General features: G+C 39.9%; 1 protein-coding gene and 1 pseudogene across 1 annotated transcript in view; one reads left to right on the top strand and one right to left on the bottom strand.

Moving 5' to 3' along the window:
- LOC129771190 (cyclic AMP response element-binding protein A) overlaps positions 1 to 25,809 on the top strand; it is a 303,674-nt gene that overhangs the window by 145,158 nt on the left and 132,707 nt on the right. The window lies entirely within an intron of this gene.
- On the bottom strand, positions 10,840 to 10,921 carry LOC129772258 (U4 spliceosomal RNA; annotated as a pseudogene).

The following is a 25,809-nucleotide window of genomic DNA, read 5'->3' as shown; positions in this document are numbered from 1 at the left end:
GATACACATATAATCCATTGAGCGCACCCCTTTGTTTTATTCGTGTGATACAGCTATTCATGAACATTATTTCAGTATTGAAGTTCACAATGAATGAAGTACCTATGGCAGGATCAAGTTGTCTAATGTTGGTGCAATGCTCGTCTTGTCCTTTCAGAACGGCTGGGCATTTTTGGTCAAAGATATTTGTTCTGACTTGCATTGTGGTCAGACACATTCTAGAGCTTGCCACTCAGAATATATTCGAGGCATGTTGCTTGGTATAGAAATTTGAACTAAGCACTACTAAAAATGATGCAGGTAATGCTACGATGGAAAGGCGAACTTTGGGAACGTTAGTGCTATTGAAGAACTTGGAGAGAGTCGTATGAACGATGTGCGTCAACGATGAATTCCAGACCATTGTTTTTTCTTCGAATCACAATTTCTCGCCTCACTGTGCAGTCGCCTTCTATGATTTCAGTAACGCTTGCGCATTGAATCTAGACACGTGCTCTCCAGCAGGTGTTTTATCACAATTGATGACAATAGCGTGATTGTCATTTTATAAACCGAGCATGAGTGATTTGAAGTATTTCAATAATTCGTGGTGCTCATTCAAAAATACTCCCAGCTCGCCGGCGATACGCCTGGCTTAAGACGAAGTGAGGTTACTTGCAAATGTATGGATGAAAGTTCGATGTAGCGAGCCTAGATCCATCTGTCATTTAACATCATAAATAAATTTGTTCTGTTTGAAAAACGATCGACGGTTGAATTATTTGAATATTGTAAAATATTCAAAATACAGAATACTACAATCACGATTAAAAATTTGGTATGGGAGTTTAAATTTGTAATTATATGTATTGTTTGAAGCAAAATTTAGGAAAAACAAATATTTAGATTTTTTCTGCATAGGGCCGCTCTTATCGGTATTAAGTATTTAGTAATCGGTATTCTAGCGGTATCGTATATAGTTTACAACCTATTCTCATGCTTACCATGTTTTTTGAGCATAATTCCATCAAAATATATATATATATATATTGATTCTCGTCCATGATTCTGAAAACAACTATTGATAATATATCCCAGATTTTTTTGTTTCACTGGAATCAATTCGTAAAACGCCGATGTTTCGAAAATTTCACCAAACTTCAGTAATATGGAATTGGAGTTAGTCAGAGCCTCGGTGTGAGTACAACGACCGAAAAACAGCCACACCGTATGCTCGTGCCCAACAGCAGCCGCACACTTTGTGGCCCAATAACACGGCGAGGTTCGAAGACCGAGATACGCCCGGTACAGCACCACCATAGCACCGCATTATTAGCTTCCTTGGTTGCCCGTGTAGAACCTCAACTATAGTAATAATGATGCTAATATACACTCACCGACTACTCCTGACCGAGATGGGATGGGATGGCATGAGTACACACAATCCCCTGATGTTGAAGGAGAATGCCAGAGAATAAAAAGGTAGGGCGAGACTGAAGAGAACCACCAAGAACCGAGAGTTTACACGCCATAAGCTTGTAGCTATGGGGAGCATATGTGGAAGCGTTTACGAGTTGAGGGCATGCGAACGAGAGAAGACGCAACAAGTGTTTAGTGTGCTATGCTGGAGGGGTCGTTCACTCCGCAACTTTTGCATAAAATTTTCTCCCTACGACATTGTTTGCTTTCGTTTTAAAGGGTGTGTCACATCAAATTGCATCACGGAAAAAACGCTGTAGAAATTCGCCCAGTAGACCGATCCTTTTGAAAATTTTAGACAGTAAAATAAAAACTATTAAACAACTTTTGGCATTTTCTTTTTATTCATACTTCGAGCCCAAGCCCGTATGCTCGCACCTTCCTCTTTACCCCGTCCATAAGGTTCTGTACAACGTCAGGTTGTAGTTTTTTTTTTGAACAGAAATCCATTTTCTCTTGAAGTCCGCCTCCGATTTGACAAATTTTGGGTTCTTCCGGAGGGCCTGCTTCATAATCGCCCAATATTTGTCTATTGGGCGAAGCTCCGGCGCGTTGGGCGGGTTCATTTCCTTTGGCACGAAGGTGACCCCGTTGGCTTCGTACCACTCCAACACGTCCTTTGAATAGTGGCACGAAGCGAGATCCGGCCAGAAGATGGTCGGGCCCTCGTGCTGCTTTAATAGTGGTAGTAAGCGCTTCTGTAGGCACTCCTTAAGGTAAACCTGCCCGTTTACCGTGCCGGTCATCACGAAGGGGGTGCTCCGCTTTCCGCAAGAGCAGATCGCTTGCCACACCATGTACCATGGCAAACTTGGATAGTTTCTGCTTGAGAATCTCCTCCGGAACGCTGAATTTGTCCTCTGCGGAGAAGAACAACAGGCCCGGCAGCTGACGAAAGTCCGCTTTGACGTAGGTTTCGTCGTCCATTACCAGGCAATGCGGCTTCGTCAGCATTTCGGTGTACAGCTTCCGGGCTCGCGTCTTCCCCACCATGTTTTGCCTTTCGTCGCGGTTAGGAGCCTTCTGAACCTTGTATGTACCCAGGCCCTCCCGCTGCTTGGTCCGCTGGACGAATGAACTTGACAAATTCAGCTTAATGGCGACATCCCGGACCGAACTTCTCGGATCACGTCTAAACTGCTTAACTACGCGCTTGTGATCTTTTTCACTGACGGAGCATCCATTTTTGCCGTTCTTCACCTTCCGGTCGATGGTTAGGTTCTCGAAGTATCGTTTTAGTACTCTGCTGACCGTGGATTGGACGATTCCCAGCATCTTACCGATGTCCCGATGTGATAACTCCGAATTCTCGAAATGAGTGCGCAGGATTAATTCACGACGCTCTTTTTCGTTCGACGACATTTTTCCAAATTTACGAAAAATTGACAGTGAAGCATGGCCAACGTGATCTATACACTCTTATCTGATTATAAGCGAAAGCTGAAGATATAATTCCTAAAAATTGAATTTCTACAGCGTTTTTTCCGTGATGCAATTTGATGTGACACACCCTTTAATCTCTCCGTAGCATCGAAACAACCTGTTGATGATCATCGTACATTCTACCCACGCATTCGGCCATATCTGATGGACTATTCGATTCATCAGGGTAGTTGGCTGTGATTGATTGACTCCCATTTGGCGGCGTCGAAACTCCAAATCGCACGTATTGGTGGCGCCAAGATTCCGATGGGATAATTAACGCCTTTTCACCGGTCTTCAATTTCACTGCGGATGAGTGAATAATAACATAGCATTCAAAGGTGGCATGTGGTGGATGGCCGATAGCGTTTAACCGGCAATTGCACACCCGCAAATCAATCCGCTCATTTTATTGGATGCCTGTCTCTAGACGGAACACAAACTGTGACGCTTTTCTCTGGGTCGACCTATTACATTTCAGGCCTACCTGGCTGAGGCTTTACCTAAACTATCCACAATAGCAATCGCGCAGGACCAGTTTGTCTGTGCGAGCTGACTGATCATGATTGTAATTATAATTTGCATAATCATTTACTGTTAACATTCGTCGAGTCAGCCCAGCTCCGTCACAAGGGCCCGGCGGAGCAGACCGGAATGCCTTTGGGCTTTGTGTGCAAGGTGTCCTTTCCCTTTTATTTCGCAGACTACACAACAAACCCACGGGGTGGTGGTTACAAAGAAGGTCGAGGTGGAATGCGGCCATCGGGCGAAACGATAGAGCATTAACAATTAACTCGTACTTCCGGATGGTGTAACGATGCGCCGTTAGTTGGCTTGCCCGGGAAGGAAATCCCTCGCGCGAATGCATGCGTCTGGGAATTCTAGCCGAAAGGAAGGCGACACCGGATATTACCGGTCCCCCGTGCTTCTTCAGTCTGCCGGTTCGTATGGTCTGGCGTGGTTGGCCGTTTATGGCAGAGCCACGGTTGATGAATCATCGTCGTTCTTGAGGTCTGATTTATGTCATTATGCGCATTCGGCGGTTCTTCGAGCGCATATCTTTTGTTGGTTGCTATGTGGCTACCACAAAGCACTGTCACGGACGAGGCTTAATGTGCATAATTAATGCGGTCAATGTCTTCGGTACGATGCGATTCGCCGAGCGGAAAATCTCTGGGTTTGACGATTGCCGGCTTGGCCGGGAAGACGCTGGGGGATGAAATTTTATTTGCTTGAAACCGACAACATTTGAGATTCTGACGAAATGACGAAATTCGGAGATATTTATAATGATGATTCCTTTAAATACCTTATCCTTCGAATAAGGACGCTAGCTGAATTTGCTAATCCAAATTCATTCGAAAAACCACCAACAAACTTGGGTTTCTAAGTACAGATTTTTTTTTAAACACATGAAGGTAATTGAAACGCAATATAGGTAAATTGTGTTCATTTCCTTCATTATTATGTTGTAAACAGTAAACAGTTATATTTAATTTAATCATACGCAGTGAATACTGAATGAGAATACAGTGAATATGATTTTTTAAAGAATATGATATTTTAATTATTTGAGAAATATATTCGAGTAAAATAATATAACGAATCTACATGTAATTCTAATGCAAATTTACGAAAAGATGGAAAACGCTTCTCGAGATATACCCAACTTTATATAATACTAGCTGACCCGGCAAACGTTGTTCTGTGTTGTGCTGTTGTTATTTTTAATGATGTTTTAATGTTAACCAATAGATATATTAAATAAAAAATATCTAATATATTGCAAGTATATGTGAAAGTGTGTTTGATGTTTATGCTGCCGTAAATCGTACCAACATTCGATAAACGAACGTTAATTTTTCATGACTCTTGTGTTCATACTTGTGTTTGACATACCGAAGAATGGAGCACTAAGACAATGAACGATAACAAAACTAAAAAAAATAAACCATTCCTTTCCTCAATTCAATGTATTTCACCAACGTAACTGACATTTAAAAAGTTAGTGATAAAAGTAATATATTTTTGTCGTACAGTAGAACAATTGAATAAAGAAAATCAATATCAATTTCGTTCAATTGCTGTCTCGTTGGTGAAAAAATACAGGCTTACCGTTTTCAAGATGGATGGCTAAATTTATAACTGCTGGGTAATTTGGGAAACCAAAGATACGACAGACACCTTCATTGGAGCTGATGTACTGATGTGCATTATTTCGTCGCTTCGTCTTCGTTGAAATATTGGACAAATGTCACAGAAATGCACGCGTTTTGTTCTGGCCATAGCAAAGGCTGTGTCGGTGTTGCTCATGATAGTGTTTCCTAAGGCGGCTCGCACACCGCAGCAATAAGCAACTAGCAAACTGCAGTACACAATATGCAACAGGAAACATATTTTGTTGTTCTTCGCATACCAGAGCAATAAAAACCCCTGACATTATGCAAACAATCGCCTTAATGTACGAAACTTGTCAAAATATGAGCGATAAGTTGCTATTCAACCGACACGCCGTGTTGCTAGCGACATGTGTTGCTCTGTAAAGGCGACAGCGATATCGTATTGCGTCGGTGTGCGAGATCAACAAAGATTAAATGGAAAAATCCATTGGTGATAATATTGCTTATTGCATGTTGACAGTTGCTAGTTGCTCATTGCTCCGGTGTGCGAGCCGCCTAATGAAATGTATTCTTTCTCACGCCGCACTTGTTGATCGTGTCGTAGTCGTAGAATTGCAGTCTCTAACCTTTGCGTATATGTCGACTATGAATTTTTGGCACCGCTCACGGCTTCGTAGAATGGCGTTCTCTTGAACGCGTCGAATTATCATTATCATACAGATAAAAATCCATCGAGCATACTCTCTCATTTATAGCGTCTCCTCTAACAACATGTTCATAAATGTTAATTTGACTAGGACAAACCTTTTAATAAAGTTTTCATGTAGAATGACAAGTGGATTCTATTTTTCGTATGAGTTTTCCTAAATTGCTTCGACTTTTCGAAGAATTGAACTTTCATCAATTTTGGTCTAACATTAAGATATGGGGAGTAAAATGAATATCTAATCACTGAAGATAGTTACATAATGAAGGTTTCGAACGGTTGTAGCTCGACAATTTCATTTAATAGATTGAAAATATATATACCAATTGACTGGAAACATTTCTACGCACCTATCACAATAAAGAAAATTCTCTATTTTATAAACAATGCGAGCAAATTTGGTTGGTGAGCGAATGGTTATCACCACTCAGTGCAAGCATTTAGTTTGCTCACATAACGTCTTCACAGAATTATGAATGAGGAGCAAAAATCTACCCGTCATTTAAAAATTCATCTGTATTCAGACACGGCACCACCATGAAACAGTTGGATTTCGAGCTATGATGTTTTGAGAAAAGGTCTGCGTATTCAGAATTATTAATTTTTTTCACAAAATAATCATAACTCTGAAATTCAGATGACTGATTAAAATATGGTGTATACGAAAATTGTTCCTCTATGAAATATTTGCTAATAAATTAACAATTTTATAATAACAACATTTTGAGTGTATCGGCATATTACTTTAAAATGGAATATTCAAAATGTATGTCCAACATGTCCACTTCGATATTTTTGCAAATTATTTTTTATATTTGTATTAGAAAACCTTTTCAATTCGACAAAGTTTGACGTGGTCCCGTGTCGGACTCACCAAAATGGAAATGTGAAGTTTTAAAAAGTTATTAAATTTCAATGCGTTGCAAAATACTTACCATGGGCAGCTGGGCTTGCGTGAGTGATGAATTGTTTCTTGAACTATGTTACCTTAAGTAATACTTTATTTACTCAATGATTATAATCATCGATCCTTCACTTGTTTTCTATTATTACGAGGAAACCACAGTTTTTTTTTTCAATTTTGAACATCGCTTCTTATGTTTAAAATTTAAAAAAGTGGCTTTATTTTTTTCTTCTTGATAGAATAAAGAAAATTATAGCAGTTGATTAAAACCTTTTCTTTCTCTTTATTTTCAGGTAATTGTCCCTACTTGTAACAGTTGATGCTGGAAAGGATGAGAAGTGGAGCGCATATCCTTCCGATACGTAACACGTATTAAAATTACATGGTTTGGTCATTTCAGCTCGATCGATTATTCTATCAATCTCTTACTTGTACATTTCGAATAGATGAAGGAATGATTTCCAAACCGCCGACATCGTTTCGAATGTAATTTTCAGAAAAAAAACACAATTTCTAGGATTTTTTTGTCTACCTCCCCTTGAATTTTCGTGGTTTTTGGTTTTGATTTTTTTTACTAATCCGTTTATTTTTACAGGCTCAGTTACATAGGTTCCAAGGAGCCAAACTCTTAATTATATTTTTACTAGAATATAGTAACATGTTTCCTCAATTCTGAGGTTAATAAAATAGAAAACCGATTGCTCGCGGTCGACTCGAGTTTAGAAGGGTTACATATTTTCGTCAGGAAAAGAATGGAATATAAGCAAATTGTAGATCGGGTGAAAAATATTATGCTACAAAAGAACAGTGTTCTGAAACTGCGAAAAACCCAGCTTTCTGAAAATGAATATCAGTATTTTTTTTTTAAATTTAAAACTTTTGAAAACAAAAATACTCTAAGCCTCTCTTGAACACAATATCGACCCTCTGGAGCGATTTCGCTCCAGGATTCGCGGGAACTTATTGGGTGTATAAATTTAAAAACTAAACATTGGATGCTTCACAAGATTGTCACGATCGGATTCACGAGATATTTACACCATCGAATTACAGACTCCCTACCAATCTATTGAATTTACGTAACTCAACTAAGACAACTAAGTGAAAGATTTAGATCACAAATATACAAATAAAAAATTAAATATCCCCAGCTATGTTTTGCGTTTTGCGTAAGAGCGAAAATGATAACGAAAAATAACGAATGAAATAGGTAGTTTTTCGTTTTTCTATTGCACTCGCTCATATTCTCTCATAATGCAACGAGTAACATTCCTTCGGGCGTTAGCTTACCAATTCTACACATGTTCGTTTGCTGAAACTGTGATTTCATTCCGGAGCAATTTTACGTTTAGGGTATGGAATTCTTTCTCCGAATCCTCTGAATTCCAATCGTAGAATCCACTTCTAATACAGGTTCTTTCAGATTAAACGCTCACGCAAAAAAATAGAATAGCTCCTTATAATTTTTTTTCGCTCCGTCGATGATAACACTGCATTCCCCACTTAGGGGCGATAATATTCGTCTACTCGTTCAGTCTGAACGGATGGTTTATAGTGTCAGGATGTAGTTTTTACAATTTACAAGAACGTGTATTTTTAGTGAAATCGTATAACTCGATCAATCGAAGCCTTAATGAAACTTTGCCCTTTTATGGTAAGAATTTCAACATTTCTCGTCGTCGATTACTTCCTCTGGGGATACGTGAAGGACCGTTGCTATGTTAATAAACTGCAAAATTTTGAGGAACTTAAAAAAGAAATAACTCGGATTTTCTACAGCATCGAAGTCGTAATGTTAGAGTTGTGCATGAAGAATTTTGTTCACCGTTTAAAACGCGTTATCGAAAAATGGGGACAAATGTCCTAAAATAAGCTTCATTTTCGTGTTTTAAAAATAAAAATCGGTTCACTTTTGTAGTAGCTATTAAAATTTGTTGCGTGATCGTTCAATCTGAAACACCTTGTGCAACGCTGGGTGGGGCGGGGCGTGGGGGGTGGTTTGAGCGGGTTAATAACAGAAGCATGCATGAAGCACAATCTGTTCTTCACAACAGTCTTCACAGATACGTTCCGTTTTGTTTTCATTCATATCAGGAAATGCATCTCTACACTCTTAAAAAATAGTATACATGATGATTTCTTTGGTAAACACTACCAATTATTAATATTATTTTTGTCGGACGAATTATTGGTACATATTAGGGGAGAGGTGGGGGCACATTCGGATACTTTTTTTTCCTTGATTTTTAATATTTTTTGTAAACTTAAAAAAAAATCTTAATCTACCCTGGTTGTCATTTGAACATAAATGTATCATATGAGCGTGTTAGAGGTGTGCGTTGATGTGATTACGAATGGTTTATTCGAATTTTTGAAAATTGCCTTTTTGTCCGAATGTGCCTCATGTGTGAGGCAGTTTCGGAGAGTACTAGGGCACTTTCGGACAACGAAAAAAAAATTAAAATTTTATGTTTATCAGCAATTACTTCCGTTTCCTCTTATTTCCAGCATATTCTGCAATTTTCTGTTTATCAGTATTTGGCTGAAAGGAAACCGCTTGCTATGAGAGTCAGTAATAATTCGTGAATTTGCTCTCTTTCGTTCTCGAGTGGTGGTTTTCCGCGGTGAAGTTTTTGGAAAAGGCTCAACATTTTCCGGGAACAAAGTTGCCAAAGTAAAATCTATCTGTGCTGTAGACGCAATGTTTTGCAGCATTGTTGTATTACCCGATGAGTCAGTTGCTACCTCCGCTTGAGTAGGTGAAATCATTTGAGCATTCAAAATCCTTGTCCGAAAAAACCTTTCTTGAGAATGGTTAGCAACCTGTTATTTTGAATCCAGCTAGGATATTACTCAGATTGAAAGAAGCATTATAAGCCGATGCAACTATACCTGAAAGGTCGTGTATAGAAAAAGTTTTTCCAGGATGGTTGAGTAGCCAATCGTTCTGGGAAAATGAGAGCTTTTGCTTGAAAGGGCCCAAATCGTTGTAAGCGATTTGTGACATATGGTGGAAAAGATACATGAATTGTGCAATTTTCTTGGTAATATTTAATTGTTTCCAAAGTGCAATGACTTCTTGATTGGGTTTTAATTTTTGAAATTGATTCGTTTACGTTGCTTTTTGCTACCTTTTTCAAATGTTCCAGAACATTGGGAAACAGTTTTCACGTTATGCACGTTAGTTGGGAAATTAGCAAAGACAATGGACCCAGTTGGACCACCTGTGAGACAGAATCATGAAAACGTTCTATTCGAAAATAGTTCGATAGCTCTTTCCATCTCATCTTCGTTGATGCTGGTTTTAAGGGTTTCCTTTTTGTAGTTTCGAACCATCATTAGTAAACAACAATCAGACACAAATTTTATGAAATATTGAACAGTGTCCGAATGTGCCCCGCCACCATCCGAAGACAAATCATAATTTTATCTAATAAATAGACCTTTATTTCTCCGTCGTATGCACGTTTTTTTCATTTCATATTAGTTACTAACTGAGGTGGTGTGCTTAAATTTCTAAATCGTTCACAAAGGAATCAGGGAAATGCTTACAACTTCCAGCTCAAAAGTTTCGAAACGTGTATAAAAAAAAACAATGTGTTATTTTCGTAAGTAATAAACGATCAGGAGATGTCAAACCATATGACAGCTGTTGGCGGAAGGGCTATTAACTTACTTATATTTTTAATTTGGTTGAAAATTGTACCACTTAATTTTTACAAGCGTTGTCCGAAACTGCCTCCGTCCGAAACTACCCCCCTTTCCCCTACGCGATAAAAATTGTAAACAAATGTTAAACCGGATAAATAAGTCGTCGGTTTAATGTTGTACCAAAGATTTTTATGGGTGTAGTGATTTTTAAGTGTAATAACAATGACTTGTGCATGACTTGTTGCTGTTTGAAACAAGTTTCGACATGCACAGCCACGCGCAACCGAAACGGCAAACTGTCCCTTCGCAAAGCAGGGAAACAAAAGGGAATCAAACAATGAACGGCGTGGATTCGAGTTATTTTCTTGGGGAAAACTTTTCTATGCGGTCCCTATCTACCGCACAATTTTTTTTTTAAATTGTGTACCGAACAAGTGAAGTTTTGCACGATTTTTTTGTGTGGTCCCTATCCCCCGCACAAAAAAAAAGGTTTGATGTAATCCTACGCTAAAAACTACGGATGGGTTATACCTATGATATAACCGCAAGGTTGACGTAGGACTGCCGTTGGGTTAGTATTCATTTGCGTTTTTTTTCAATTAGCAATAATCTCACCTCGGATGTTCCTCATTGGGTACGATATCGCCGCTGCGCAGAGCTATCTTTTGCTCTTTTGCTAATTGAATTATTTATTAAACTAATGAATGGATGAAACAATTTACGATTTCAATTGCAAACAATTCCCAATGTAGGTCAATTCATGCATTATGGTAGTGATTATCGCAGCAAATAGTTATCAACATTTTGCCTAATCATCAAATGGTATGCGTAGCAGTTCAGTGAGCTGGAAACAGGAAGGGATATGTAGTCTAGAATAACCGAGCCAAAGCCGATTTCCTCTGGCTCCATGGTTTTGAAGTCTGTGTTGAGAAAATGTTCCAATTTGCAACAGCGCAAACGAGTATAAAAGTACCCGGTGCTTGCATCTATTTTGCAATGCAGTTTCCCCAGGCTCCATGGTTTTAAAGTCTGGGTTTGGGAAACATCCATTTATTTCAGCGACGGTAGCTCAATCGTTGCGCAATCATAACTGAGAGGATTTTCGAGCGACATTCGCTTTTATACCGATTGGTGTGATTCCAATAACCTGTTTTGAAAGCAATTTTAAGGCTGTTGAAACAAAGTTTTTGGATCAAAACGTAACTAGTATAGAACGCGTAGACATTTTATCTTTCGAATGAAGTGTTTATCATACCATTTCGTTCAGTTGTTTAGGAACTCTTAACGCTCAAAATTTCGTTCTCTGGCGTAACGCTTTCGTTTTCGAAACTTTGAACTTACACCCCAGTATAGAAATGAAAGACGTAGTCCTACGTCAAAAAGAATGATATGAGTTTATATTGGCCTCATTGGCCAGGTCATTGACACGATAAAGAAACGAGTGAAAACCCCACGTTCAGAACCTTACACAGAACCGGAAAGCGATAAAAACATAAAAACGCAGCAGCAAAAGCAGAAGCACAAATCAAAGCATACTCATATCAAAAACAAACCGTAACTACATCGTAAATAATAACACAAACATGATACACATTCTACTGCGGAGGAGCAGGACCAATCCCCGCGCCTCAAACCAGTCAGGTTCGTATGAATCGGACCGATCTTGCAGTTGAAGTTGATCGTTAGATGCGTGCGTTTTGAATCGTCGGATCAGAACAAGCGTAACGCCACACCACGGCCACAGCACGGGACTTGGGGCCGACGCACGACGTTTGCAACCTCACTCGCAGCAGACAGACAGACCGCAGGAAAAGGCACACACATTGTGTAATTTGTGTTATCAGTGATGAGGAAAAACAGGTTCTGCACGGTTGAAACTACCTATCTAAACATAGTAATCGTAGAAAAAGCGAACGTCTTGTACTGGTAAGTACGCACCCCCCCCCCCCTTCCCAACCCTTCCGGTGGGTGCGTCATTCTTCCATCATTTTTTCGTTAAAAAATGCGCTGTGAAATTCGTCCCATTTGGCAACAACATAATTAGCGCCTTATCGAGCAACGACCGGAAAATACATATTAATGAGTTCTAGTTTCGGAACAAGTTTTGGCCGTTGAACCGTCGGGTTGACTGGCACGGTTTGGCGACTTCCAGGATGTAAAGCCTGCGAAGCGGCACCGTGATTGGGTGTTGTTATTCGTTATTCGTAATAATAGTACTTGGTTTTGATTTTCCAATTTTTCAATCAGACATTGTGTGGTCTCCCAGAGCTGACTTGTTAGCAATGGGTTGCATTCCCAGTGGGCGATACCGGGGTGAAGTAGAAAATTAAATTAGAACATCACGATCCGCTGGAAAAATGGGCTGCAACTGATCGATCGATAGCCGGCAATTTGAGCCCGGCTGCTCCGTTGCTGATTACAAAATAGCTGATTCATAGCCGTCTTGAGCTAATCCAAAGCACCAGCGGTTGGGGGAGGCGATGAAAAGAAATTACCAAGTCGGTTCAGGCCAGCCCAGACCTTGATAGTCTGCTCACGAAACGCGCTCGGTGAGCAATAGGGTACTCATCGCGGCGGTCGCGGGAATCAAGATTTGGCCCCACTGTAAATGCGTGCAAATTAATAGGAAAATTGCAGCCGTTCATAGATCGAACCCAGCCAAGATAGCTTCCAGCGCGGAGCCGACCTCCGAGTGATGATGAATGGATCAGCTGTGATCCCATGATCCCGTGGCGGGAACAGAATAGGAAAATCGTGCCCCTTTCTCTTTCGTCAAATTATAGCCCTTCACTGCAGCGGCTGCTGTCAAAGGATCAAGTGCATTAATTTTCCAGCACCACGGAAAACAACACTATCACGCCGATAAGAGATCGACGGGTAGAGCGCCGAAAGGTGCACGTTTGTGACCCCAAGGGGTGAGCCAATGCTGCTTTTTCCACGCCGTGACGATGGGAAAATCGATCGAAGTGACTTACTTTCTCCTTGATTACCACCACCACCTGAACCGAATATCTTCCGATTGCGATTGCTGATGGGAAAGTCGGAGGTCACCATGATAAGCGAATGAATGGGGCGGTAAATTAATTCCTCTTCCGACCAAACGCTGCCGCCGTCACTTGTTGAATTTTTTGACGTAAAAATTACACGCCGTATCCCTCAAAGCTTGCCTTGCCGCGCTGACTGCAAAGGCCAACCAATTTGTATTGTGCATTTTGGTTTACCATGCTTTAGTAGCTTTGATCCTTTCGTGCTTTTTGGTTACGGAACTCATATCAGTGAGACGAAAAAAAAAACATCCGCTCGAAGAAAAAACAAATTCTGGATTAATCCAACTTCGGTGTGATTGAACCTCATTGCTAACATTTGCAGGATTTTGTTTTTTTTTTCCATGGAAATCATGCATGAAATTCAACGTGGATTAAAATTTATTATTATTCATTTTGATAAAAAATACGAACGAATTCATGATAACCGTCTAATTTCTAAACATTCTTATTAGCTTCCCGCCAGATACTTTTTTTAAAATTTACCAGTCATGTTAATTGTAACCATAAAATGTAAAATGTCTAGCCAGGCACACAAATAAAGGGTGTGTTACATCAAATTGCATCACGGAAAAAACGCTATAGAAATTCGCCCAGTAGACCGATCCTTTTGAAAATTTTAGACAGTAAAATAAAAACTATTAAACAACTTTTGGCATTTTCTTTTTATTCATACTTCGAGCCCAAGCCCGTATGCTCGCACCTTCCTCTTTACCCCGTCCATAAGGTTCTGTACAACGTCAGGTTGTAGTTTTTTTTGAACAGAAATCCATTTTCTCTTGAAGTCCGCCTCCGATTTGACAACTTTTGGGTTCTTCCGGAGGGCCTGCTTCATAATCGCCCAATATTTGTCTATTGGGCGAAGCTCCGGCGCGTTGGGCGGGTTCATTTCCTTTGGCACGAAGGTGACCCCGTTGGCTTCGTACCACTCCAACACGTCCTTTGAATAGTGGCACGAAGCGAGATCCGGCCAGAAGATGGTCGGGCCCTCGTGCTGCTTAATAGTGGTAGTAAGCGCTTCTGTAGGCACTCCTTAAGATAAACCTGCCAGTTTACCGTGCCGGTCATCACGAAAGGGGCGTTCCGCTTTCCGCAAGAGCAGATCGCTTGCCACACCATGTACCATGGCTAACTTGGATAGTTTCTGCTTGCGAATCTCCTCCGGAACGCTGAATTTGTCCTCTGCGGAGAAGAAAAACAGGCCCGGCAGCTGACGAAAGTCCGCTTTGACGTAGGTTTCCTCGTCCATTACCAGGCAATGCGGCTTCGTCAGCATTTCGGTGTACAGCTTCCGGGCTCACGTCTTCCCCACCATGTTTTGCCTTTCGTCGCGGTAAGGAGCCTTCTGAACCTTGTATGTACGCAGGCCCTCCCGCTGCTTGGTCCGCTGGACGAATGAACTTGACAAATTCAGCTTATTGGCGACATCCCGGACCGAACTTCTCGGATCACGTCTAAACTGCTTAACTACGCGCTTGTGATCTTTTTCACTGACGGAGCATCCATTTTTGCCGTTCTTCACCTTCCGGTCGATGGTTAGGTTCTCGAAGTATCGTTTTAGTACTCTGCTGACCGTGGATTGGACGATTCCCAGCATCTTACCGATGTCCCGATGTGATAACTCCGAATTCTCGAAATGAGTGCGCAGGATTAATTCACGACGCTCTTTTTCGTTCGACGACATTTTTCCAAATTTACGAAAAATTGACAGTGAAGCATGGCCAACGTGATCTATACACTCTTATCTGATTATAAGCGAGAGCTGAAGATATAATTCCTAAAAATTAAATTTCTACAGCGTTTCTTCCGTGATGCAATTTGATGTGACACACCCTTTATGAGTAATAATCTCGTTCCTTTCTTTGGTTTTCTTCTATGATATCATCCAGATGATACAATCATTAAAAGCAGTAAAATATTCATCATTTTATTATTGTGACAAAAATTTCACAATGTAACATAAACAATTAAATACTGTTTGCTATAGATAATTTTAGTTCGAAACAGTACACTACCAGGTCTCGGACTGTCAACTCTTGAATATTCTATTTTTTTCTTTTTATCTTTTCGATACTTACAAAATATAACGGTAACAGAAATTATCAGACGAACACCATTCAATCCGTGTCGTACGACGCGTTCGAAAAATCGAACAGCAACTTCGATTATTTTTCATGATTTTGGAAAGCAACCATTTGGCAATGCTTTAGCACCAGATGATAGATTCATTTATTAGGATACTGGAGTTGAGCAGTGGGGCAGACTAGACGTGCCCGTTTGCGCTCTCTGTTACTCTGCGAGTGGCAGTGTCAGTTCCGTGTTTCGATTGAAACATATCTTAATTCCGTGTAAAAGTTCATTCCCTACCTCGGTGTATTTTGATTTAGTGGCAATTACTGGATAATTTTTCGATAAACTGGAATTAAAAGTTGATTTATTCGACGGGAGATTTTTTTTCTGACATGTTCAGCGCGGTTGTGCTCACTGCATGTTCCATCGTGTCTCCTTTCGTGACTTATTTATCGTGTATCTTTAAAATATAGTTTGAATTTGATAGTATATCCGATAATAGATAATAAAGTGTTACAGCCAGTTTTTATGTAGTGAAAATTGCTTGAAAATAGAGCGTCGGTAGCTTTTTTTCCGTTGATTTCATACCAGTGTGTGTGTTAGGTCGTTTCTCCTCGATGCTAGATATATGATATTAGTGCGAATAACTGAAAACAGTGCCGTTGTGAATGTGATTACTTGTCTCGAGCTGGACGGATGTTTGTATAAGCATACAAATATATATTTCTGACATAGGACTGGGAAATATGTCGCGATTCTTAAAGAGTTTTCAAGCGCATATTACTCAAAATCGTTATTGCGACATACGTTGTGCTATATACCATTAGACCGGGAATTTATCCAGCTTTTATTTGTTTAAAACATGAACAGTGAATATAGTAAAAAAAGTTAACAATTTGACGATTAAAATGGGTGTCTTAAAATGGGTATCTTTCGATTGCACTAACTACTTACTTTCCTCCCACACGCATCGAGCAATCTGTTTTGCCTAAATTCGGGCGTTAGGTCACAAATGTGAGTTGATGCGTATAATGAATTATTCTCCATTTACCAATAAAAGGCATTTATCAGTTTACTAGTTGAGGGGAGCGTAAAAAAATTGATTGATTTTCAGGCGGAATGAACACGTTTTTGAAATTTAAATTATGAATGAAAAATAACCTTTCCTTGCCAAATTAGCATTCTGTTTAAATGAAAAACATTTTTGTTTGCAGGTGGTGAAAAAATCTTGTACGAAAATTGTTTCTGAAGACGGATTTATATTATAATGAAAAGTGTCAGTAATATTGTTGGGAATGTATAGACAAAAGGTTAAATAAAAGTCGGAAAAAGTGTTTTAAGTGATTAAATAACATGATGTGGAAATTTTCATTCACATTTTAACATTTGAAAACTGGCTTCGTGTCTTCTAATCTGATAGGTATTACACCAACGAGATAAGGACCCAAACTATGGTCCCTAATTGAATGTCGCCACCAGACGTCGACACTATTCCTTTGTCATCGCGAATACACGCTTTGTCCAAAACAAAACGTTTTGAAACGAAACCTAAACAATCAGTTGATAGATGTTTGACAAAGTAAAAACTATGTTCGAATTCGAACATGCGTTAAAATGAAATTAGTAAAGTGAACTTTTATTCATACGGTTTCAAGTAAATACTAGGAAAGTTTACTTTACTTGGAAATGGGCAGAATAGGTAAATTTTTTTTTTATTCATACGACCTATTGTATTGTATGTTGCACATTCAATTCGTGCTCAATTCACGTTTTTATCGTGAAGGTCTTGATGCTAACAATTCATGTAATTGTGGTTCAGGATGTCATAATATCGATCATGTTGTTTGGTTATGTAAAAAATACAATTAATGAATTTAACTGACTGCTGATTTAGAAGATCGAAACGGTATACTCACGCTGTTTGAATTCTTCGAGAACATAAGTTTCATCGTCCATTATGATGCATGAACATTTTTGCAAAAACTGGGTTTAGAGCACCATAGCACGGCTTTTTGCAGTGAAATTTTGCTTATCATCACGATTAGGCACCTTTTTCACTTTGTACGCCTTCAGTCCATGCCTCTGCTTCACTTTTTGTAAATATGATTTTGATTTTCCAACCTTTCGAGCCACATTTCTAACTGAAAGGTTGGGATGTTTCTCAATAATGGCAACCACCTTTCGGTCCATCTGTCGGGAGCATACTTTTCGATTTGTTCCGCTTCCAACTTTCCGATCCACAGTTAAGCGCTGGTCAAACGATTTGCATACACTAAACACGGTACTCTTCAGCCGGTTTAGGTTTTTGACGAGATCGCGTACCGACAGTGTTGGATTTTGCTGCCGTTCGCGCAAAATGCGTTTGCGTACTTCCACTTGATTCGACGCCATTTCACAAAACTGAAGAAGAATGTAAACATGTTGGACATCGAAATAAAGAGGAGGGTTTCAGCTGTCATGTAAGTGAAATATTTCATTGATTAGTGAAATATTTCATAAACTATATTGAAAGAAGAGTGTCCGAAATTTAACATGGACAGACTTTAGTTTGGGCTATACCCTTCTTCTGGCTTGTTGTTGGGATGGAATGTCGTACTCATAGACCCACGTCTCATCACCATACACGATAAGTACTTGATGAATGTTGGTTCAGATTCAGCTTTAGAAATCATGTCCTTAGTTATGTTATGATCTTGAATATTTGGGTCTGTGGGAACCAACTTTGCTAGAACATGACCAATCCCAAATCATTAACTCTTATGTGGATTGAGTTTATTGAATTTAAATTTTACGGCAGCCAATCTCAGCGTCTATTACAATAAATAAAATTTTATTTTTCTCAAGATAAACAATAGAATATTTGCAAAATGTCAAGCAATGTCTAAACGCGCTAAATCCCACATTTTTATTGGCCCGATTTGAGCTCCTCAAAGCGAACAAACGGAACCAGTGTGGAATTAGTATGAACATAGTACAGCCATTCGCCACTAATTGTACAGACCTGTGATGCGATACAAATAATTGAACATTTTTGCCTTTAATTACATTTTTGTAATCATCCTTTGTGCAAATTTCTACAACACGATAAATTTTTAGGAGTGTTTCCAACCTAGATTATGTATTTTGCGCTCTTTTCCAATGGTTACTTCATGAATATCCAATGATTTATATGTTTCATCTTGTTTTGCATGTTGTGTTGTATTTGTTGAAATGTCTAATTACAAGTTACAATCGTCACTAATACGACACGGAGTGGTGCCTCGGTATTTCCAATTAGAGGTGAATGACTATAATAATAGTAGCTATAATAGTTTTAGTGTGTTAATTTATATTATAATGGAGGACGATTGTTTCTAGATGACTTCTCCTGGTTACCTTTTCAGGTTTCCCAAAGATAACCATCCGTCGCCGTGATTGGGGTAAATAAAGGCTACGCGCATTGAATAATGGAATATATCGCTGGTCCGATTGGTTCAAGAGGAGTTCCCTCGGTTACCTTCTCAGGTAGCCCATTCAGAACCCTCAGGGATTACAATAGAGCACTAGGCGCGAACGATCTCATAATATATCGTGGATTCGAGCCATCATAGTTTCTTTTTTCTACTGAATCAATACCAATACATTTAACCTCCGCAGCGCATTCTGGTTTGTTTACATTGGAAGACGGAGGGTTTTTTTTCATTCAATTTTGCGTTTCCGATTGTGAATGTTTGTAAGTATCGATTATTTTAACAAATATTGTCGGAAAGCTACACTTTTGTCTGTATAACCTTAGGTGATGGCGGTCCGCATAATTTCGTGCGTGGAGGAGCTGGAGGAAATCATCAGTACGTGGAATGATGGTTCTAGTGAGATTGCCGGTGTAAATATTCTTCTGCCGGATCTGGTGGGCGATCTCACCGATGAGGAAAACCTCAATGACGATTCAATTCAACAGAATGACAACATCCCAACCCTCAATGCTGGAACTTTCGAGATCGAAACTTTTGGTAGTATCGATGACATTGCTGAATTTACGAATCCACAAGATCATGCACATAAAACTGCTGCTGATTTCGTATGAATAAAACAGCATTCATCAAGTATTTACTTCGTTATTATCAAATATGCTCATGAGCATACTTTGGATCTGAAAACACTATCATTCGTTTTGATGTCATCTCCGATTTATGTTTAATGCTGCTATCTTGCGCTTGAAGCTAGACAAGTTAACGATCCGCATTGATGGCATTGAGCTTCGTTTACTAGTTCAGGGGAGCGTAAAAAAATGATTGATTTTCAGGCGGAATGAACACGTTTTTTAAATTTAAATTATGAATGAAAAATAACCTTTCCGTACCAATTTGGCATTCTGTTCAAATGAAAAACACTTTTGTTTGCAGGTGGTGAAAAACTCTTGTACGATATTGTTTTTGAAGATAACTTTATATTATAATGAAAAGTTTCAGTAATGATGTTGGAAATGTATAGACAAAGGGTTAAATGAAAGTCGGAAAAAAGTGTTTTGATTGATTAAATAACCTGATGTGAACATTTTCTTTCAAATTTTAACATTTGAAAACTGGCTTCGTGTCTTCTAATATGATAGGTATTACACTAACAATATAGGGACCCAAACTATGGTCCCTAATTGAAAGTCGCCACCAGACGTCGACACTATTCCTTTTTTATCGCGAATTCACGCTTTGTCAAAAAAAAAAAAAACGTTTTGAAACGAAATCTAAACAACCAGTTGATAGATGTTTGACAAAGTTAGAATTCGAAAATCAAATTAGTAAAGTAAACTTTTATTCATACGGATTCAAGTAAATACTAGGAAAGTTTACTTTACTTGGAAACGGGCAGAATCAGTAAATACTTTGTTTTGTTCATACGACCTCTTGTCTCAAACAAATCAGCAAGCGTTGGAGATTGGCTATAAGCCATTGAGTGCATTTCCAGAACCCCATTGGAAAAGTCTCACAACGGATAAAATTGAATACTCTGTTTCGCCTAATAACGAACCTCTGGCTAATAAACAACAAGAGTTGTTCGATACAATCAAAGATTTATCACCGTTACAACTCTTTCTCAAACTGTTTGATGATGAAGTCATATCACTTATTGTACAGGAGACAAACCGATATGATGGCCAGCAAAATTCCACTTTTCTACTCGACATCATAACCTTGAAAAGATTCATTGGAATGCTGCTGTTTTCTGGATACCACACCCTCCCCAATGTTAACGATTATTGGTCCAATGAACCTTCCTTGGGAGTTCCTATTGTGAAGCAGTGCTTGTCCAGGAATAAGTTTCGCGAGATAAAAAAGTTCATTCATTTTTCAGACAATTACAATATTCAGGTTGTAATGGATAAAAAGGCTAAGGGAAAAAAATGCACTTGTTGAAAATCTATTAATTTTTTTTCTTCGTTCGTTTTTTGAAGTAATGAATCAAAAATTCATGCAGTTTGGCGTTTTCAGTGATAATTTGTCCATAGATGAGCAGATGGTACCATACTTCGGCAGACATTCCTGCAAAATGTACATAAAAGAAAAACCGATAAGGTTCGGTTATAAAGTATGGTGTCTATGCTCAACAGAAGGATACCTCTATCAATTCATGCCATACTGTGGCTCAAGTGGCAACTACAATAGGGCAGTGAGCTTAGGGGCCGATGTTGTGTTGCGGTTGCTTGGACGAGTTGACAATTTTTTTACAAGCTACCTGTTGATGTCGATCCTAACAGAACTGAAAATCGCAGCCTCAGGTACCGTTCGATCGAACCGTGTTGGAGGTGCATTGCTCAAGACAGAAAAAGAGCTTCTTAAAGGTCAATATCATTGTCAGCTCGACGATTGCAACAAAATCGTATTCTGCCGTATTCTACCGATAGCGATCAAATTCAACCAACTCATTCTGTTAAAGGTTGACGCAAAGGAGTGCAGGGTAAAAGTGCCGGCGAACTTGTTACCGTGCAGCAGCCACATGTGTTGCATATCTATAATAAAAATATGGGTGGCGTAGATTTGCACGACAATGCTGCGCAAAACTATCGGATTAACATTCGTTCGAAAAAATGGTACTGGCCTCTATGGATAAATGCGTTGAATTCTGCTGTCATAAATTCGTTGAAATTGCACTGTTTTGTAGCGAAACACATAGGCGAAACTTCCTTGCATCAGAAAGAATTCAGAGTATTGATTACCCAAGCGCTGTTACTGACTGGTGATCCAACTACGAGCGACGAGGAAAAGGACGTTGAAGATTTTGTCCCCAATAACATTCCCCGTATTAGCGGAGGACACCTTATTATCAGGCATCCCGAATTAAAAGTACGTCGCTGTCAGTGGAGAAGCTGTGGCAAACCAACATGCAACAAACAGACTTTTATCTTCCTGCGCTTGTTCGTCTCGGAATGTAAAATTGAAACATTTATGAATGTCGTATATTTGTTAATTGAAGAGACTTTTTGTTGGCAGTGTGTTTGTACTTGCGGAAAAAGTGCAGGTTTCGGCCAATTTTCGATTTTTCGAACAGTCATTTTCCGGAAAATGGAAGATCTTGTACAATAGGGTTTCCAAGGTGTCAAAGGCTTCGGAAGACCAAGGTAGTTTGATTCTTTTCGTCGGTTGACGTACAGTCGAGTTTTTGTGAGAGGATTGGATCGGAGAGCATATTTTGATTGTGCGATAGCTGACGGAGGCAGTTTTGTTTGTTCGAGGCAGACGATTTCGGTCACGGCAAGGCGGAGCGGACGGTGTAGCCACGCCGGTGCAGTTCTATGTCGTTGTTTACTTCTCGCAGTTGCGTGAGATTTGTGCAGCCGCATTTCGCGGATTGACGTTGCTTTTCCTTCAATTATGTCATTCTAACCCTTACTACAAGAACGATGATTTCGTTAATAATTGCTCGACTGATTACTTGAGAAATTGTTAGTTTTTATTACAAATCCAAATCGCAGGTATCAAGTTTTCCTTTTCGAGGTTCAAATATAAATTGCAAGACTAGGTTCAAGATGCTAGAGTCCCAATTCGGAAAACTTCCGTGATTTCCTAGTCGTAGAGCATGACGTGCGACTAGGCACAAGTATTAAGTCCGATCCGAGTCTGATAAGACCTTATCAGGTGACCCTTCAATATATTCAATCTTCAAATGCATTTGATTTTCGAGTTTTTGCTCCGTTGAACAGAGGAGACTTTTCAGGTTACCGTTCAGCTGCTACGAAATGCATTTGATGTTCGAGTTTTCGTTTCAACGAGTAATTGGGTCCACGCTTACAAAATTAATTCACTTACCAGAGTTATGATCCTTTTGCAGAGACCTTTTCAGGTCACCCTTTAATATCTTCACGGCTACGAAATGCATTTGGTTTTCAAGTTTTCGTTTCGTCAAGTGATCTCTAGTTTGCGTTAGCATAATCACATCACTTACCACCGTGAATCCTGATTATTACCCCTTCCCACTAACAAACTATCCCTTCCATGATAAACGCTAGGGAACCACGCTACAGAGGCGACCCTTCTGGCCTTCGGGCGGCGAATAGCATACTAACATTCCTACCCTTCCCCTGGTGACTGTAAGGACGTGGCCGGCGTCGTTATTGATCATTGAAAGCTCGAATCACCGAAAATTGCACAACGAGAATGATTTGCTAGTCCCAAGCGTCATTCTGTGTGTTCTTTGTGCAATTTGGTTGGTTCAGGTCAATCACGGAGAGCAACTACGAATTGTACAGTCTACCCAAGCTCAAGCTCAAGCTCAATAGGGTTTCCAAGGTGTCAAAATTAGACCAATGGTTTTCACAAAAAAATATTTTTTACGGCTTGGTCGTAAATGGGTTAATAATCTCCAGCGTGTTAACATAATCACATCACTTACCGCAGTGAATCCTGATTATCAATCCTCCCCACTAACAACTAGCCCTTCCATGATAAACGCTAGGGAACCACGCTATAGAGGCGACCCTTCATGGAAATCTCTTTCTCACCGATTACTCAACACTTCTCGGGCAGTGAAAGAAAAGGTAAATGTCAACATATGATACTTTTTTCCATTTCCTTTTCCTTTGTGAGAGATCGGATCCCTTCTTAAGAATAAGATGAAATGTAAATACATATTAGATATAAGATAGGTTTAAGAATTGAGTGTGATGAGTGTGATTGAGAGTGTGAGTGTGATCATTGTCAACATATCCTCATATCCCCTCCTTTTCCTGAAGAAAATATGTCACCCTTCTAAACTCGAGTTGACCGCGAGTAATCGGTTTCCTATATTATTAACATTAGAATTAAGGAAAAATGTATATATACTAGTAACAATACAGTAAGGAGTTCGGCTCCTTTAAACCTATGTAACTGAGCCTGTAAAAATAAACGATTTAAATAAAAAAAAAAAAACATATCATACTCACGCGCACGCAATGGCGAGTAAAATCCGTTGTGTGGTGCGAAACATGGAATTTGTCAGAGGATTTTTTTTAATGCTATGCTTTTTGTCAGACCACAGCAAAACTTACAGAAGAGAAAGAAACGCATTGACGTCAATGGGTAGCAAATTTCAGAAATTTTATGGTGACCCTACGAAACCCAACGTTTACATAATTAATAACTACTTAGCTTCAGCGTGTGTCTAGCCTCGGTTACTTTACTTCGATCAATCATGAATGATTTCATCTTTGAATCGATTAATAGTATACAATCAAAATCTTCGGATGATTTATTTCTATACGGTGAGTCACGGTTATTCCAATAGTAACAAAAAATATATCAAATCAGCGCTAATTCGGTCCGACTGGAACAATCCAACACACGCCTACACATCGACTTTAAATGTATCATCCCAAGCATCAGCTGGGCGTCGATCATGGTTTACGCAGCAATTCAGCGAATAGGTGAACAATTGTAATTAGACGCGATGGGAGATAGCAACCGTCAACACCCACCCTCCCAATCGAGTCGGGTCGAGTCCAGCGTCTCGGCGGGAAATAGAGAGAGATAAGCGGAAAATTTTCGCCCGATAAAAATAGGTCTCTAAAAATAGCGTTCGTCTCGGGCGCAACGGGGCATGCCTAAACACCAACTCTTCTTGCATGTTAAATTCCCGCTCTGCGCCAGCAAGCAGACATCCTTGCTGGCGTGTGTGTTGCGTGGAACAATTGAAACAGAAGCGATCCCAATGACGTTTATTGGGGAAGGGGAAGGCAAACGCGCCCACGCACACTGTGCATATTGTTTTGTTCGGCTGGAAAGCATCGAACCGTTTGCGTCCTTCTATGTCGAATCGGTCAGGCGTAAAAAAATAATGCTCCCCCGTGGTGACGTGATATTTTTGACGCCAACGCAACGCACAGGATGATGCTGGCACTGGCTGTCGGGTCGAAGGGCGCAGTGGGGATGGAAGCGATTTGCCCTAGTTCCACGCGCTCGCTGGTTTCCCTTCTTTGTTTCGCTGTTGAGTTGTTTTATCTAACAAGGCAGGGGAGTTGTGGAAGCCTTGGTAACCCAAGGGATGATGGTGAAATGAGTCTCATGAATGAGAGAGATCGATACGTATTATCGTTTAGTATCTCGGGCGCGATTGGGGAGGGGGTCGCACAAAAATACTTGTTTTTCGAACTTAAGATAAAATTGTCAGCCGTTGGCATAGCCGAGGAAAGGGCATCCGTGTGATGCCTTTGTTCCGTCTTTTATAAAACGAAGCATCCATTATTGACTCCTACACAATTTTCCTAGTTGAAGCTTGTCGACATTGATGTAGGGTGATCAAAATAAGGTTTGTATCTTCAGATATTTTATAAGAAGGTAACATTCAGCCTAATTTTGGAAATAGATAAAAATAATCACAGTAACTTTGTGGTTGTTAACCATCCAGACAAGTAGACGCCTCTCGGCCGACTATCAATCTTCGAACCCAAACACTGAAGGAGATAGCAAAAAAAAAAACACAGGAATTTGTGTACGTCCGGTGCGTTTTCCGTGGTTGGATAGCTATCATCTTGCCTTCTACTCGATGCACCATAACGACGACAACGAAGAAACAGAAGATGATGATGATGATGATATGTGTTCAGTGTTTGGTAGCTGTTGTTTACCTCCTAAGACCGCTAAGTCAGTGCTTCGCGTATGTAGAACAAAACATTTATGGCCGCATCGCGTGTGTGTGTGAGCGGTTTGAGGAGGATTGTTTGTTTACGCACAGAAGCAGCACATTCGCTATGCACGTGGATGAGTGGGTAAGCTGCCACAATTGGCAGTGACAGGCTTCGGCTGTAGGCGCGGATGGAGTACAGGTTACAAACAGCGGAAGCGACGGATCGAAACATGTAGCACAGAGTCGAGCGAAGCGAGGCTCCAAGCTCAACGGAGGCTGCGATGGTTTTTATTGCGCCTCTTCAAGAGTTGAGCGATTCTAAGTTTACCTAAGAGGTTTGTGTGCATGTTTAAATTTTGA

Source organism: Toxorhynchites rutilus, chromosome 2 (assembly GCF_029784135.1).
Source record: "Toxorhynchites rutilus septentrionalis strain SRP chromosome 2, ASM2978413v1, whole genome shotgun sequence".
In the NCBI taxonomy this organism is placed as follows: Eukaryota; Metazoa; Arthropoda; class Insecta; order Diptera; family Culicidae; genus Toxorhynchites; species Toxorhynchites rutilus.
This window is presented reverse-complemented; position numbering and strand designations above follow the sequence as displayed.